An 18084-nucleotide genomic window follows, 5' to 3' on the forward strand; every position below is an offset into this window, starting at 1 on the left:
TTTTAAGATGCTTCTCCGCCATCCGAAGTTCTTCAGGTGAGAATTCTTTGTTTAACTCTGTACCCCATTTTTTAATAGGGTTGTTCGGTTTTCTGGAGTCTAACTTCTTGAGTTCTTTATATATATTGGATATTAGCCCTCTATCTGATGTAGGATTGGTGAAGATCTTTTCCCAATTTGTTGGTTGCCGATCTGTCCTCTTGATGGTGTCCTTTAGCAGAAGCAATATTAACAGTCATCCATTTGCCCTATAATGTTGAGGCTTCACTATGAGACAATAGTAAGAGAAATAGAATTTATAATAAAATTGTTCTCCAAATGAAGTAATATTCAATTCTTAATTTAACTGTTCAGTTTTTACAGCCTAAGGTCTAATGAGCTATTCTTATATCTAACGTGGTTAAAATGAGAATTCCCAATTTCAAAGTATCACTCAAAGTATCAATTATTGGAAATTAACAAGACTATTATTCTTACTTGATTTTAGCTGAGAACAGAAAGTCTTAATACCAGCCATAGTTGTTACGGAACAATTTTCTAACCCCACAGACTATGCTTAATAACTGTCTCTTATAATTAAATCTAGACTGGAGTTATTTATCAACTGCACTCTAGAAAGTTCTCAACTCAAACTTGAGTCAATTCTCCCTTTTAACAGATGTTAATATGACTTAGCCATGTCGTTTTCAGTAAAGGCCACCTGCAGATCCACATCTGACTTCCATCAAAATACGGTTTACGGTCTATGGTAGGAGCTATCAAGCTCGTTAATTGCTTGAATTTGTCATATTTCTTACATTCTGTTTTTCTCCAAAGTGTATGCATAACTTTTGCAAATATTACATATTATTTCACTGTATTTTAGAATAAACTATTGCATCCATCTGTCACTCAAAGATTACATTTGCTGATTACTCTTTGTGCAGTGTTTATGTGTCATAACCTGGTATTGCTGATATATTTCTCATGAGCTTTGATCATTAAATAACATATTACCTTATGGATAGAGCATTCTGTAGAATAAACATATAGCCATCTTTTTTTCTTTTTCCACATAATCTGACTCTAAATAAATCTTGAAATGAATGTGTAAAAATGATTTATCATTCCCGTACATAGAGCTATTATCCAGGGATATTATCTTCCATTTTTAAATTTAACTGATAGTCAATTATTTAAAATTCTCTGTACATAAATTTTGAGGTTTTTCTTCTTGGACTGTTTTGTTATCTTCTGGTTAGTACAGCATCAACCTGGACTATTCCTGACACCTTATAACCTTGTGTTAAAGGATATAAATAATCAATTGCATATCATAAGATGAAACAAAATATAACTCTGAAGGCATTTTGATAAATTCAAAGATGGCAAAAATTCTTATTTTAAGATATCATTTATGGCTCATGTGGTAAAATAAAACAAGGTCTTAAAAAATACACTTGGAGGCAAGTAATTTGTCTACCTGAAATCAACTTATACTTATAAAATAGTCAATACTTTTATAATAGAATTATTGGAGTTGAAGTAATATATCTTAACTACTTTAAAACTATGAATTGGTATGTCATTATTAGATTGAAATTATTAATAAGGTTCAGAACATTTCATTTCAGTATTGTAAATATCCCCCTATGGCATGCTTAAGGTTTCATTTAGACAAATTGGATTTTGTTGTAATAACTAAAATAATGCACCTTTAAAGTAGACTTCTTATAAAACGTTTAGGGTCTATAAAATGCACATTCTAATTGGCAAAGTCTGTGTCAGTATTCCACCAGGTGAAATAAATATTTTTATATTCAAATCATATATAAGCACAGATTTTGTGTATACATGAAATAAGGCCCAGTGACATTTGAAAGGTAGTCATGATACTCCTATAGTAGCAAAACTCTTTTGAAAAATGTGCATTTATTTATTTTTATGCATATGAGTGTTTTGCTGGCATTCATGCATATATGTACTATATGTCTGGTGCCCGAAGAAGCCAGAAGAGGGCACAGGAGGCCCTGGAATTGAAGTCAAGTACATTTGTTGCCATGTGGGTGCTGGGAATTGAACCATGATCCTCTACAAGAACAGCACATGCCCTTAGTCAATGAGCTATCTCTCCAAGACAGAAAAAATATATTTTTTATTTATATGTACATGTATCCAAAATATTTTTATGAATAAATATATTTATAAATTTGATATATATTCATATTTATCTATTTATATAATTTATTATATTATATTTATTGTGTTTAATATAATATAATCATAATATAATGTTATAATACATGCTATATATAGTATATATTATATTTGCAATATATAATATATTTCACTTCTTTATCACAGAATATACTTAGTTAACTCTCTCATCCTAACTTAATGGATATCTGGAAGAATTGCCACTTTCTCTACTATAGAATGAAAGAAGCCTGGATTCAGGTGGCTTCTGACATAATTACATTTGGCTCTCATTTACACATCATAAGAAAGTCTGCCTTTTGTTGAGGCAGTTTTTCAAATGACAATCAATTATTCTTTCAATGAGGTAACTAAGTTTGGCTAATTATCTGAATAAAGCTTTATAAATGGATACTTCTCTACTTCATTGCTTGAGAGGAGGAGTTTGTTAACTGTTGAAGTTTCTGAGATGTTTATCCTCAACATAACATGAGCATGAGCTTTCCTTATACTGAATAGTCCAAGTGGCTGAACACAGAGTTGTGACTAAGTTGGTCCACCTGCTCGTGACCATCCCTGTTAGCCGGTCATCACATCAGCCTCTTTCTCTGTGTTGGCTCCTGACTTTTCTCTTGAAAGCAGCTTTGAACTGGGTGACTGCCTTCAGTTTGGCATGAACTCTTCTGGTTATGCTTAGGGGGCAGTTGTTCATTCTCCATGCTACCAGTAAGCCAAGAGTACATAATGATAGAACTTCTGGGTAGTAACAGAGGACCTCCTTCAGAAATGCTATTAATGAATTATATCATCATAATTTTAAAGTTGAATTCTGTCTTTCTGTGAGCCCTAAACCTGAATAGCTGAGATTATTATTTTTTTTTTTTTGCTTTTTTTTTTGCTTTGGTTTTTTTCGAGACAGGGTTTCTCTGTGTAGCCCTAGCTGTCCTGGAACTCACTCTGTAAACCAGGCTGGCCTCGAACTCAGAAATCCACCTGCCTCTGCCTCCCAGAGTGCTGGGATTACAGGCCTGCGCCACCACTGCCCGGCCTATTTGGTGGTCCCTAAAAGCTGTGAGCGGTAATACCGTAATATTAAATATACCACATGCAGTTTCTGAAGGCATCTGTTTCCATATATTCTAGGCGTTATTATTGCCAGAGTGATTGGCAACTGAATTAAAGCTGTAAAAATTAAAAATCCACAGAAGTAATGTATGTGTCACTCCATGTAACTGGGAGCTCATAGACACAGAGGTAGGAAGTAACATATGCCAGTTTGGTTGTAGCTTACATACATGTTTTCTTGCTCATATTTAGCCTATGTCTTCTCATCAGAACTCATGGACATGCCTATGGCAAGACATTTCCTATCCAATGACATTGAGAGGCTTATGATTGGAGAGGAAAGAGGAGGCAGAGCTAAGGTTTGGGAGGTCAGAGGTAGACCCATGAGTGCGAGAGAGGAAGAAAGGTGCTGGAGAAAACTCCTAAGGATCTATGGTGCAGATGTTAATTTATCCAAAGATTAGAAGTCATCATGGAAATGCAAACCAAAACAACCTTGAGATTCCACCTCACACCAGTCAGAATGGCTAAGATCAAAAACTCAGGGAAAGCAGACTCTGGTGAGGATGTGGAAAAAGAAGAACACTCCTCCATTGCTGGTGGGATTACAAGCTGGTACAACCACTCTGGAAATCTGTTTGGTGCTACATCAGAAAATTGGACAGAATATTACCAGAGGACCCAGGTATACCACTCCTGGGCATATACCCAGAAGATGCTCCAACATGTAATAAGGACACTTGCTCCACTATGTTCATAGCAGCCTTATTTAAAATAGCCAGAAGCTTGAAAGAACCCAGATGTTCCTCAACAGAGGAATGGATACAGAAAATGTGGTGCATTTGCACAATGGAATACTACTCAGCTATGAAAAACAATAAGTTCATGAAATTTTTCGGCAAATGGATGGAACTAGAAAAGATCATCCTGAGTGAGGTAATCCAATCACAAAAGAACACACAAGGTATGCACTCACTGATAAGTGCATATTAGCCCAGAAGCTTGGAATACTCAAGATACAATTCACAGACCAAACAAAGCTCAAGAAGAAGGAAGACCAAAGTCTGGATACTTTGGTACTTCTTAGAAGTGGGAACAAAATACACATTGGAGGAGAAGATACAGAGACAAAAATGAAGTAGAAACTGAAGGAAAGACCATCCAGAGACTGCCTTACCTGGGGTTCCATCCCATATACAATCATCAAACCAAGACACTATTGTGCATTCCAACAAGTGGTTGCTAAGAGGATCCTGATATAGCTGTCTCTGCAAGTAGTTGACAAATACAGAGTTGGTTGTTCTCAGCCAACCATCAGACTGAGAACAAGGTCACCAATGGAGAAGCTGAAGAAAGGACCCAAGGAGCTGAAGGAGCTTGTAGCCCAATAGGAGGAACAACAATGTGAACCAATCAGTACCCCCAGAGCTTCCAGGGACTAAACTACTGAATAAAGAATACACATGGAACTATCCATGGCTCCAGCAACATATGTAGCAGAGGATGGCCCTGTTGGACATCAAAGGGAGGAGAATCCCTTGGTATTGAAAAGGCTTGATGCCCCAGTATAGGGGAATGCCAGGACAGGGAAGCTGGAGTGAGTGGGTGGGTGAACAGGGGGAAGAGGGAGATAGGATAGGATAGGGTATTTTTGGAGGGGAAACCAGAAAAGCGGATAACATTTGAAATATAAACAAGGAAAATATCCAATAATAAATAAATAAATAAATAAACAGAAATTTGTGAAAAAAAAAAGAAAATTGTGATAAGACTTTTATCCTTGTAAATTGGTATCTTCTAATTGGGAGTTTCATATACATAAATACAATTGTATAACTATTTAAGAGTCATGCTTTAAGAGGTAATTGGAATGAGTGGGCGCTGGGTAGAAGCTAGATAAACACAATGGAAGTGTATCAGTAGCTCTGGACCTCTGCTGGGGAGATGGCCAGTAGGGCAGGACTACCAGGGAGCTTGGGTCATCTTGATTGGAAGCACCATCCTGCTCCACAGTGGAGAGTTGTCAGGGAGGTTATATTACACATACTCAGGCCTGAGCTTGAATTTGGCCTTTGGAACTGTTTGACTAAAATGCCTTAGGAAGGTTACCTAATGTGTATTAGCCTTTAAGGTCATCTTCACAGATTATAAAGACAAAGATGTAGCTTAGAGGGCAGGGATACAATCTATGGTTCTGTGTTCCCTGTCCTGCTCCACAACTTTTTATTATAGATCTCTTTTGAGGACCTGGCCACATAGTTTATGGCTTTATGAGAACAACATACTCTTTTTCTTTTTTCTTTTTTTCATTTTTTTATTGAGTATCTTCTTCATTTACATGACTAATGGTAAAAACATTCCTAATTTCCCCCCTCCCAAAAGCCCCCTCCCCAACGATTCCCTACCCTTCCTCCCACTCCCTGCCTCCATGTATATGCCCCTTTACCCGTCAAACACCCACATCCTCCCCAACTTCCCCCCATCTGTTTCCCTTTGTTGTGTCTTCTATTGAGCCTTTACCTGACCAAAGACTACACCTCCCACGATGCCCAAAAAGGCATTCCTCTGCCACATTTTTGGCTGGAACCATGTATAACCCTTGGTTAATGGTCCAGTCCCTGGGAATCTTAGGGTGTCTGGGTATCCAAAGTCATTGTTCTTCCTATGGGGCTATATACCCCTTCAGCTCCTCTGGACCACCCTCCAGATCCTCCTTTGGGGACCCCAAGCTCAGTCCAATAGTTGGTTGCTAGTTTCTCCCTCTGAATTTGTAAAGCTCTGGCAAGGCCCCTCTGGAGACAGCCATGGCATGCTCCTTTTGGTACACGCTTCTTGTCGTAGTGTCAGGGTTTGCTGACTATTTATAGGATGAATCCCCAGGTGGCACAGTCTCTGGGTGGCCTTTACTTCAGACTCTGCTCCACACATTGCCTCCCTTGTTGCTCCTGTGAGCATTTTGTTCCCTTTCTTAGAGGAACCATAGCACCCTCACTTAAGTCCTCATTATTCTTGAACTTCCTGTGCTGGGTAAATTGTAACTTGTTAATTTTGAGCTTTTGAACTAGCATCTACTTATTAGTGACTGCATGCCATGTGCGTTCTTTTGTGACTGGGTTACCTCTCTCAGGATGACACTTTCTAGTTCCATCCATTTGCCTAAGAATTTCATGAATTCATTGTTTTTAATAGCTGAATAGTACTCCACTGTGTATATATACCACAGTTTCTGTATCCATTACTCTGTTGAGGGACATCTGGGTTCTTTCAGCTCCTCTGGACTATCTGGCTTCTGGCTATTATAAATAAGGCAGATATGAACATAGTGGAACATGTGTCCTTATTACATGTAGGAGCACTTTCTGGGTATATGTCCAGGAGTGGTATAGCTGGGTCCACAGATAGTACTATGTCTAATTTTCTGAGGAATGGCCAAACAACCGGTAGCCAACATCAAACTAAATGGAAAGAAACTTGAGGCAGTCCCACTAAAATCAGGGACCAGACAAGGCTGCCCACTCTCTCCCTATCTATTCAATATAGCACTTGAAGTTCTAGCCAGAGCAATCAGGCAGCAAAAGGAGGTCAAAGGAATACAAATTGGAAAGGAAGAAGTCAAACTATCACTATTTGCAGATGATATGATAGTATACTTAAGCAACCCAAAGACTTCCACCAAAGAACTCCTAAAGCTGATAAACAACTTCAGAAAAGTGGCTGGATATAAAATTAATTCAAGCAAATCAGTAGCCTTCCTCTACTCAAAGGATAAACAAGATGAGAAAGAAATTAGGGAAATGACACCCTTCACAATAGTCCCTAATAATATTTCATACCTAGGTGTGACCCTGACAAAGCAAGTGAAGTGTCTATATGACAAGAACTTTAAGCCTCTGAAGAAAGAAATCGAAGAAAGTCTCAGAAGATAGAAAGATCTCCCATGCTCATGGATTGGCAAAATATAGTAAAAATGGTCATCTTGCAGAAAGCAATCTACATATTCAATGCAATCCCCATCAAAATTCCAAATCAATTATTCATAGATCTAGAAAGAGCAATTCTCAAATTCATCTGGAATAACAAAAAACCCAGGATAGCAAAAACTATTCTCCACAACAAAAGATATACTGGAGGAATCACCATCCCTGACCTCAAGTGCTACTACAGAGCGATAGTGATAAAAACTGTTTGGTATTGGTATACAGACAGGCAGGAAGATCAATGGAATAGAACTGAAGAACCAGAAAGAAAACCACACATGTACAGTTACTTGATATTTGACAAAGGAGCTAAAAATTCCAGTGGAAAAAAGACTGCATTTTTAACAAATGGAGGTCTGCTTGCAGAAAAATGCAAATTGACCCATTCTTATCTCCTGTACAAAGCTCAAGTCCAAGTGGATCAAAGATCTACACATAAAATCAGACACACTGAAGCTTATAGAGGAGAAAGTAGGGGCAAACCTTGAACACATGGGAACAGGGGAAAAGTTTCTGAACAGAACACCAATGGCTTATGCTCTAAGAACAAGAATCGACAAATGGGACCTCATTAAATTGCAAAGCTTCTGTAAGGCAAAGAACATAGTCAATAGGACAAAACAGCAACCAACAAATTGGGAAAAGATCTTTACTAACTCTACATCTGATAGAGGGCTAATTTCCAATGTATACAAAGAACTCAAGAAGTTAGTCTCTAGAGAATTAAATAACCCTATTAAAAATGGGGTATAGAGCTAAACAGGGAATTCTCAACTGAGGAAACTCAAGTGGCTCTAAAGAAATGTTCAGCATCCTTAGTTATCAGGGAAATGCAAATCAAAACAACACTGAGATTCCACCTTACACCAGTGAGAATGGCTAAGATGTAAAACTCAGGGGACAGGAGATGCTGGAGAGGATGTGGGGAAAGAGGAACACTTCTCCATTGTTGGTGGGATTGCAAGATGGTAAAACATACTCTTTTTCAATCCCTATGTTTCATAATCTGGAGCAATCCATACTCTCTGTGCAAGCATGGAGACTACACAAAAATCATCATGCTCAGGGGCTTTATTCAAGGGGTTCCCTCATCACACATCTCAAACGCAGTGTGTATACACACGTACACTAGCCAATGACTGTACTTTGTGAAGCGTTTTGGTTAATGAAACACTATACCACAGACAGGTGGCTTTTTAAGAAAGGAAGCTTGTCTTTCACTGTTTGGGGGACTGGAAACTATAAGATTCCAGGAGAGGAGATGTCTGGCAAGGACCTGCTTTCTGTTTTACCTGTGGCCCGTTCTTGTGTCTTCACACAGTACAAAGAGGACTCTGTTGCTTCCATCACCTGAGAAGAACACAAATCCCAACCATGTGCGCTTTAATAACACATGACCGCGTCATTTAACGAAACCTCCATTAAGTACCATCACCTTGGAGGTTAAGATTCCAAAATGCAAATTTTGGAGGGTTACACACATTTTGTCCATAATATGTGTTGTATATTTATACTTACAGGCTCATTTTCCCCAGGTGTAAATGCTATCAAGGATAAGTGAAGAGATGGGAAAGATAGTTCAGGTGTTATGAGTGCTTAGTACTCTTGCAAATGACCCATGCTTATTTTCTCGCATCCACGTGGTGGCTCCCAATTATCCAAAAACTCCAGGTCTAAGAATCTGATGCTCTGTTCTGCCCTCCATGGTGTCTGCATGCATGTGATACAAATGTATTCATGAAGTCTCACATGTATACACACAATAAACAAATCTTCATAAAATAATCAATGATAATGGGTATGTCAATGAGGTGTTTATATGTTAGTAGCCATGTGAAATTCAGTTTTGTGTTATAAAATGGACACATTATAAAACCTACACTAAGTCATTTCTGTAATGAAAGACACCACTAAGTGAAATAACATTTGGAGCATTATTAGAAGTAGCTACTATGAAATGGATGCTATTTGTCTAGTAAAGTTCAGATGCTCCATATGGATCAGAGCAGGTAAAATCCCCTCAGAATCTTCCATAATAACAAATGAATGCATTCTGAGAATACCATTCATCTCAGATGACTGACAGACTAAAACACCTAGAATTAAAATATTATACGGAATCAATCCCTAATGAAGAGGCATCACGTACACTTAATTTCAACTTAATCTCATGATTTTATAATGTGGTTCACATGGGAGGTCTTCTCTACTTACTACTTTGCTGATTCTCCAAGCTGATCTGAGCACACTCCCCTGACAGGCCTTGCCTTCTCCTCCACTTGACAGCATGAGTCAGTCTCAGATGTCAGACCAGTGCTTGTATTGACTTTTTAAATTTCCATTTTGACACCATAGTTATCTTTCCATAAATTTACACTGAGATATTATTATGATTTTATTTGCATCTTAAGGTAGTATTTTTTTAATTTTTGTCCTGTTACAGCTGTTTTATTTATAATATTTAATCTTGATATAATGTCAAATATATGCACGTGTGTGTGTGTATATATATATATATATATATATATATAAAATGCATTTGTGTGTGTATGTGTATGTATTTCACAAAGTCTCAATAAATGTTTCTTTGTTTAGATAACCAAGTTAAATCAGTATTTTGTTATTTGTTACTGCAGTCAGTGATGGAGAAGGTTGAAGGATCCATGTTCTCCCTTAGTAAACTCCTCAGCTTGAGCTTGAGGCTGCTTTCAGGAGGCAGGGCTATCTTGGGAACTTCTGTATTAGATATTCTGCAATGCAGACACCAAATAAAGAGATGATGGGCCCTGCAGGCTGCCTCAGTGAGGGTAGGGAGATGGCAGATAAGATGCTCACATTTGAGGACTGCGAGTAATTTATTACTCAAGTTTCCAGAAAACACTATCCATTTTCTCTCTAAATCACCTCTACTCTTTATCTAGTAGTAACACACTGAAGCAAGTCAATGCTAACAAAAGATGAAGCAGCCATCATTTTAATCTGGTCTTAACTGCTGGCTGTGTTTCAGATGACTTACAAGGGGCTTTGAAGAAGAAAGAGCTATTACCCGTTTTATTTCAGGAGAGATGGAAAAAGAGACTTTTTGATTCGGTTATACAGAATGCATTAAATTATTCAGTAGGGAAATCATACTTTGACTTCCAAAATAAATATTTTTGGTTAAACCTCTAGTTGACGTTTTAACATTTACAATACTCTGTAAATGCTGCCCCATCCTCTTTCCCTGCCTCAATGATTCTAGTCTCATCCCAAGCATCAATATTTAACATAGCATTTTGACTGGCAGTAGGGGTGCATCTGTATTCCTCTGCTGACTACCAGTGAAGAATAGGCCCTAATCCCAGCAGAGCAAGAAGCTAGGCTGGACTGGTGATAAAACTCCCACAATGCTTGGCTCCCTCTCTTTGATAATCTCAGAAGTTTCACTACATGTTTGTCAGTCACAAAGTCCACTTGGCTTTATGCATTTCTGTTGGGGTCCATCTTGAGGTCTCATCCTCGTTTCTCTCTATATATGCTGTGTGACTTTCCACTGAAACTCTCACAGCCTGCACAATGTCTTTTATTTACCCTTGACAAAGTGTCATATTTCAAGTGAAATATTCTTAAACTATTCAGTTATAAAAGGGTTGATTCAAAACCTACCTTATTTGCCACTGCATTGGAAGTTTTGCTTCCTCCTGAGATGTACATATTTTCTGTTGTGTACACACATTAGAGAGACAGAGAAACTTACACACACACACACACACACACACACACACACAAATTCAGAGATTTAATAAACTTTCCATTTCATTTTTTTATGAATACTACCAGTATGAAAGTAGTTCTTCATTTTGTTGCAATATGGTCTGTAGCCACTGCATAGAACAATCCTGAACAATTTAGAGAATTCTAGCTTCCAGCCTAAAGAGAAGAGGGAAGCATAACCAGGCATAACAGTCAGGGATTGCTTTGTAGGGGCGATGGGACATATAAAGGGAAGGACAAGGATTTGACAGAGCAGAGAGGGATGAAGAAAGAGTTCTGATAAACACCTGCACTATAGTCAAATCGAAGCCCCCTTCCATGCTATGAAGTAAGACTCTTGTAATTGCTTCACCCTTGAAAGGTTTAAAGGTGAGAATTGTTGATGTTGTAGAACAATATGTGCTGATCAGTGCAGTCTTATCTTTGATTGTGACTTTGCAGGCTTCATAAATAACTACCCACCTGAGAACTTGCTTCTCTTGAGCTGAATTTCATTTTGATTTTTCATCCTTCTTGATTCTTATCCCTTTGTGCCAAAATTGTATTTTTTCCGAAGCTGTTTTCAAAAGTGGTTTTGTTCTGATTTAATGGGCTCAGTTTCCAATGTTTGGGCTGAAATTGAGGAGAAGCTTTGTGAAAAGTGAATGCATTTGAATAGTGAAGTTTCCTGTGAGCAGAAATGAAGTATTGTTTCCCTCTGAAGCTGCCTCTGTTATTTTACTTCTGCGTTTCCTTCTATGTTCTTCTTCAAAACTTTTCAAAATGACATCAAACAGCCTGGCTCCTCTTATGAAATAGAGAAAGTCCTTTTATCTACAGGCAGGCTGATGGAAAAAAGGTTATCAAGCAGAGGCAGCCAAAACCATTGTTCTTATAAAATATATTAACTATATAAAAGAAAACTTTCTCTTTCTGTCTACTCACTGCAAAAGATCTGCTCTATGTCGACAATCCATAAACCAAGACATGACCACATGAAACAGCAAAGCACAAATAATCACAAGAGATAATCTAAATGAACCTGCATCACTCAGGGCGTGGACACTAATAACAAATGTAGAAAACAGAAAGCAGAATGTATTGATGAACTATTTTGTGCTCATCAAAACACCTGCTTGTGTACTTTAGATGTACCTGAAGTCACTCACGGTTTTAAAAATCCTCAGTAAAGAATTCTTTATTCCATGAGAGAAGAAGCAAGCAAAGCCAAAACAGGTTACTCAAAACGTTGACTATCAAAGCCAGCATTTGAATTTGGATATTCCTGACATGGTAATCTTTACCATCACTCACCTAGCCAAATTAGTATCTTTTCTGCATAGAAATTAGTTATGAAGGTTTCTGTTTCTTACAAATGATAAGAGAGAAACCAGAAGATCAAATGTTCAGACAAAAGACTAATCAGTAGTTGATTATCAAACAAACATGTGTTGGATGGCTGACGTTACCCTGGACCTGAGCGTTGCAGCATGGCTTAGGAATGTGAAACATGGACTTTTTTTCATAGCAAAGCTTTCTCTGTAGGTCAAACCCTGGCTTTTCATATCTATGTGGATTAAAATATAGCAGTCAATGAGCTTAATTTTATAACAGAGACAGTAACAATTTCTGGTGTGGGATTGGCACATTGAACTTTTCAACATTCTTCTGCAATGTTATTCAGTCACCCTTTCTTCCCTGAGATGAGTTTTGACTTATTGAAAGCTTACTGAGATTGTGCACTGGAGTACTTCAGCAGTGTAATGAAGACAGCACAGTTAATAGACTGTGAAGCTAGATCTAGAACCTATTCTTCAGCCACCAAGACATAATTTTTCAGGCCATGTTGGCTGGCAGCCTAATTGATCTCTGAATGGATGTAATGAAGATTTATTAAAGCAAAGAGTGAACAAGCTCTGGGGAAAAGTACAGCGAGTTTGCCCCTCTAGAGGACTGTTCATCTTTAATCTTACAAAAAAGTTGCTAATGTCTCTCTTCATTGAGGAGTGTCTCATCTCTTATGCTCCAACTTGGGAATGTATATCTATAGACCTCCTGAAATTTACTCTTCTTTTCCCACTTCCCAACCTATTTTAATTTTTTGGTGATTAAAACTTTTCAGTAGGAATGTGACCTCTCAGAATCTAAATGCCACATGTCCAGGCAGCTTCGATCTCATCACAATAGTATAGAACAGCACACACAGAAAATGAAGACAGAGAGCACAGGAGGAGGAACAGGTGCCTCTGAAACTGGAATTGTATTTTGATGAATGAATACAATATGGTAAGAGGAGGGACAGAGAGTAAAAACAGGGAACCATAAAGGCAAGGGCACACTAAAGAGGTAGGCTTGATGTTTATTGAGAAAGGAAACAAAAACTAAAATGTTCCTATTAAACTCTTTTTGAAAAAATAATTTTGTGTATATGATATGTGTGTGCACTTGTATGTTTGGGTATGCATCATAGGTGGGTGAATGAAGACACATATGTTCCAAAGTATGTATGTATAGGTAAGAGGACAACCTCAAGGTGTCAATCCTGGCCTTCCACATTGTCTGAGACAGCTTCTTTTGTTATTTAGCATTCATATTCCAGGATACCTGACCTACAATCTCCTAGGGATTCTTCTGTCTCCTTATTCCATCTTGAGGTGGGAGCACCCGGATTATAGATGCTTGCTACTGTTTCTTGATGTATATGTCTTCTGTGGATGTGAACTCATGACCTCTTACTTGCATCACAGCATGCCACATTGCCACTAAGCCATTTTCTCAGTTCACCTATTCCACTCTGAAGTTGCCTACGAACATCTTTTCCATCTCTCTAACTCTATGGCTTATTCACTTTTTAGTGAAGATACTATAGTTATAGCCGTTATTAAAATGCCACAGAATTTTGCTTCCTAACTAGAAATGTGAACACAGTATTTTGGAAGAGTCTCAAAGATGGAATAAAACAGAGTGCACAGTTTTGCCAGTTTGGTTTTATAATCAAAGTGTTGCAAACATTTCAAGGTGACTATACTTTTTGTGGTTGAGAAAACTCTGAAGCTGCTGTTTTAAGTAAAGGAGTGATAGATGGAGAATAGTGAATGAAGTTCTAATGTTTGGATCTATAGTTCTTATCCTGGATATTTCACAACTAAGGGATGCTGTCCACTATTTGATAACTGTCTTCTCAAATATACTAGGACCAAACAGACAAGGCTTGTGCATACCTTCCTCCTCAACTACACAGCCAAAGAAGTCAAGGTTAAATAAGTTTTCAAAAATCAAACATTAGGGAAAGCGTCTTTACAGCAAACCTGTTAGTCTCTAACATTCGTAATATTTATTTACTTTCAATTGTATGGTATACTTGTTCACTGAAGATTTTAATTTCACCTGGGAATGTCCATACATAGGTCCGTGAGATGTGTGAAGCATCATCTTCCTGTCCTACTGATATATTCATGTTCATAGCTGGAAATAAGTTCCACCTTTCTTTTTGCTAGTGTTCAGAGATAAAGTGCAGTGTTGCACACACATACTGTCCATATAAGTATCAGATAACTCCAGATTCACTGTCTACTTTTTTCAGTTGGAGAAAAATTCAAAAGATATTAAATTAACTAAATACATCTTTGCCATAACTTTTTGTGAGAACTTCTGCCTTTCAAAGCAAAATGTTTTGATAAGAATATGACAAAAGAGTTCAAAAATATAAAGAAAGTGTAAGAATGACTGACATTAGTGATGAATTTTATCATCCATTGGATTCAAGTGGATCTGTCACTGACAAACTATGTTTTCCACACAAACCTTCTATCATCTGGTACATTAAATAGACAGCTGACACTTAATGTTTCCACTTTTTTTTCTTGCTAATGTAGTTTTTCTTTCCTATTTTCCTTAGCCAAGGCACAAAATTATAACATTTTTCCTTATATTGCATGCATCTGAACACTGACATGGTACGTAAAGGATTACCTGTTATACAGTCACTAATGAGCACTAACTGAAACTTTTTTTTCTTTTGCTTTATTTATTTTTTCACTTTACATCCCAATATCAGCCCTGTCTTTCCTGTCAGTATGCCCTCACACATATCCTCCCCCACTCCCCACTCTCCTTCTCCTCTGAGAAGAGGGAGAACCCCTTGCTATCATCCTACCCTGGCACATAAAGTCATTTTAGGAATCTGGACATTTTTCCCAGCCAAGGCTGCCTAGTTAGGGTACTGGGATCCACAGGCAGGCAAAAGAGTCAGGGACAGCCTACATTCCAGTGTTTTGGAGATGGAACACTGGTTCTTATTCCTTCATTGGGAGTCCTGCCTGGCTGTAGGATCTGGTCACTACAGAATCCTTATCCCCCATTGCTAGTCCTTTCAGCTAGAGTCACCCCCATAGTTACCCTGTGGCCTTTCCCTCCTGCATCGCCCCTCCCAAGTCTGTGGCATATCCTAGAGATGCTCTCCTCTGCTGATTTTTGTTTTCTCTTCCCTGCTTTCCCTAAATTTGATCCTTCTGCCCCTCTCTACTCCCCATCTTCAATACTACCCAGTTGCCTCTCTCCATACACCTCTGATATCTATTTTATTTTCCATTCACAAAAAGACTCAAACATCCTCCCTTGGGCCCTCCTTGTTGTTTTGCCTTGCTGGATCTGTGGGTTGTAGTATAGTTATCCTGTACTGTATGGCTAATCTCCACTTTTAAGTGAGTACATACTATGCACATCTTTTGGGCCTGGGTTACCTCACTCAAGATGATATTTTCTAGTTCCATCCATTTGCATACAAAATTCATGATGTTCTTGTTTTTAATAGCAAATAGCATTCCATTGTGTAAATGAACTACATTTTCTTTATCCATTCTTCAATTTAGGGACATCCAGGTTGTTTCTAGTTTCTGGCCAGATATATGGTTTTGACTTAAAACAAAATTACAGTAAAAATATGCTGCTCCTATGATGGTGTTAAAACTATGTCAGTGATCTAACATAATACAACACATTGCTTTCCTACTCTGCTGTCCAGATATTTATAAATAGGGGAGAAAATGCTGATGTCTCATGAAGATTTTCAGGGAACTAAGACCTTTCCTTGGACTTGCACCATGGTTAGTTATATGAGTCAATACGACGAAACCCTGTGAGGCATGAGAGGACATGGCAAACAGTTTCTTGGTAGTTGGGGAACGACTTTCCCAGGCATGCCTTCTGATATATATGTACCAAAAAGATGTCCATGCAACATCATGGTCTTTGGTCCTTGGCGTGGTCTGATCCTGATATAGTACTCCCTACCTCACGCTGGCTGGGCGCATGCATGATTTTGCATGATAAACACAGGTGAAAAGTTCTCTTATGGTCTTAATTACTCAAGGCTTTCTGTTTTAGGGTTTTGTTTGTTTGTTTTAATCAATCACAATGACTTTAGTACATTCTTGGACACAGTGTTGGTGTTATTAAGTGATTTCCACTAAATGCATGAGAAGCACCCACTGCTGTGCACATACTCAGTAAATAGTAGTGAGCACAGCTGCTGTATGAGGTTTAAGTTGTCATAGTCTCCAGTTCTACAGCTAAATGCTGTGTATTAAGCTTCAGTCAAAAACAGATGAGTGGAATCTCTAAAATGCCTTCCTCTGTTTATGTCTTATTTTCTAACTCTCTAGCACAGGGACACTCATTTTCTTCATTAATTCAAAACAACAGTAGACATAGAAAGGCCCAAGTTAATTTGCATCAAAAAAGACCAAATCTTCTGACTGGATCATCACAGAAAATATTAAAATTAATACAGAAAATAATTTATCAAAATTAGAAATTGGTTTATCTCTATGAGCAAGCCTTGTGTGGCGTTGTCAGGGCTCCTGACGTATAACCAGACTGATGGGTGTCAAGCTCACTGACTCACAGTGGAGCATCCATTTTCATTATCTTGATGAGTGCATAGCTTGTGCTTCAGTGCGCACACAAATAAGACACCAGCAAATTGTGTGAGGAAAACTAAATGGTTCTGTCCTGGGAATGGCAATGTCCAGTTTCTTTAGATGGTCTGCCTGGGCTTAGTTTATAAATGTGTAGTTTGCACTTTTCTTCTCCCCTTTGTTCATTGATAAGCCTCTTAGAATAGACGTTTACATGAAAGGTTTCATCTTCCTCACACACTTCTGGGTTTTTATGTTGCCTTTCATCCTGTATAATCTCAGGGGTAGAGGATTTCAGGCTATTTTCATTGTTTAAGCCAGCAATTTCCCAATTTGAGATGCTCTTTTAAAAAGTACTACCTTAACGAACCTTTGCAATACTGTTCCTTTAGTATATTTGCTTTTGGTACACAATTTATAGTTTAAAGTAAGCCTTCCTAATGGTGGTTGTGTTTACTTCCAAATGGACAAGTCACAGTTCCATAAATGACTAGTAACTCTTAACTGCTAAGTCCAACCTGGTTAGAGGTTAGAAGGATCATTTCTTGTGTGGTGTGTGTGTGTGTGTGTGTGTGTGTGTGTATTTGTAAAACCTCCCTAAGGGGCTCACAGAGGCCAGCCCTGTGGTGTCTGTGGTGACATGGGGTTTACACTTTTAACTTCATGTAACATGGGTATAGAAATTGCACATTGCACAGTGGATTTCCACACTGAGCTTCTAGTTACTCATTCTTTGTTCATTCAGGTTATGCATATGGAGTATCTTCTCATGTTAGCCATTGTATCAGTTGTCAGTCTTTATTTGTTGCATATTCCAAGCACTTCATGTATTTCTTAGTGGAAATTACATAAAACAGTTGTACTTGCTAAAATCATTTATTTTAATGTGCTACATTTCCACAAAATATTATACCTACATATTAGTATATCTTTAGTATGGGGATGTGTGTAATTTTATGTTTTATCCTCTATAATATAAAATTATCAAAATATTTAATATCAGCGGTCATCAATAGTCCATGGGATAAATAAATTGATGTTTATATTCTGAAGAGATGTGTAAAAGTTTTACAACACCCACGAAGCCTGAAAGCTGGAGTATTTCTTGCTTCTTATAAGTCTGTAAACAGTGACCACATTGTTCTCCTCCTCCTCCCCTTCCTCCTCCTCCCCTTCTCCTCCTCTTCCCCCTCCTCCTCCCCCTTCTCCTCCTCTTC

The sequence above is a fragment of the Apodemus sylvaticus genome, chromosome 11 (genome assembly GCF_947179515.1).
Source record: "Apodemus sylvaticus chromosome 11, mApoSyl1.1, whole genome shotgun sequence".
NCBI classification, from domain to species: domain Eukaryota; kingdom Metazoa; phylum Chordata; class Mammalia; order Rodentia; family Muridae; genus Apodemus; species Apodemus sylvaticus.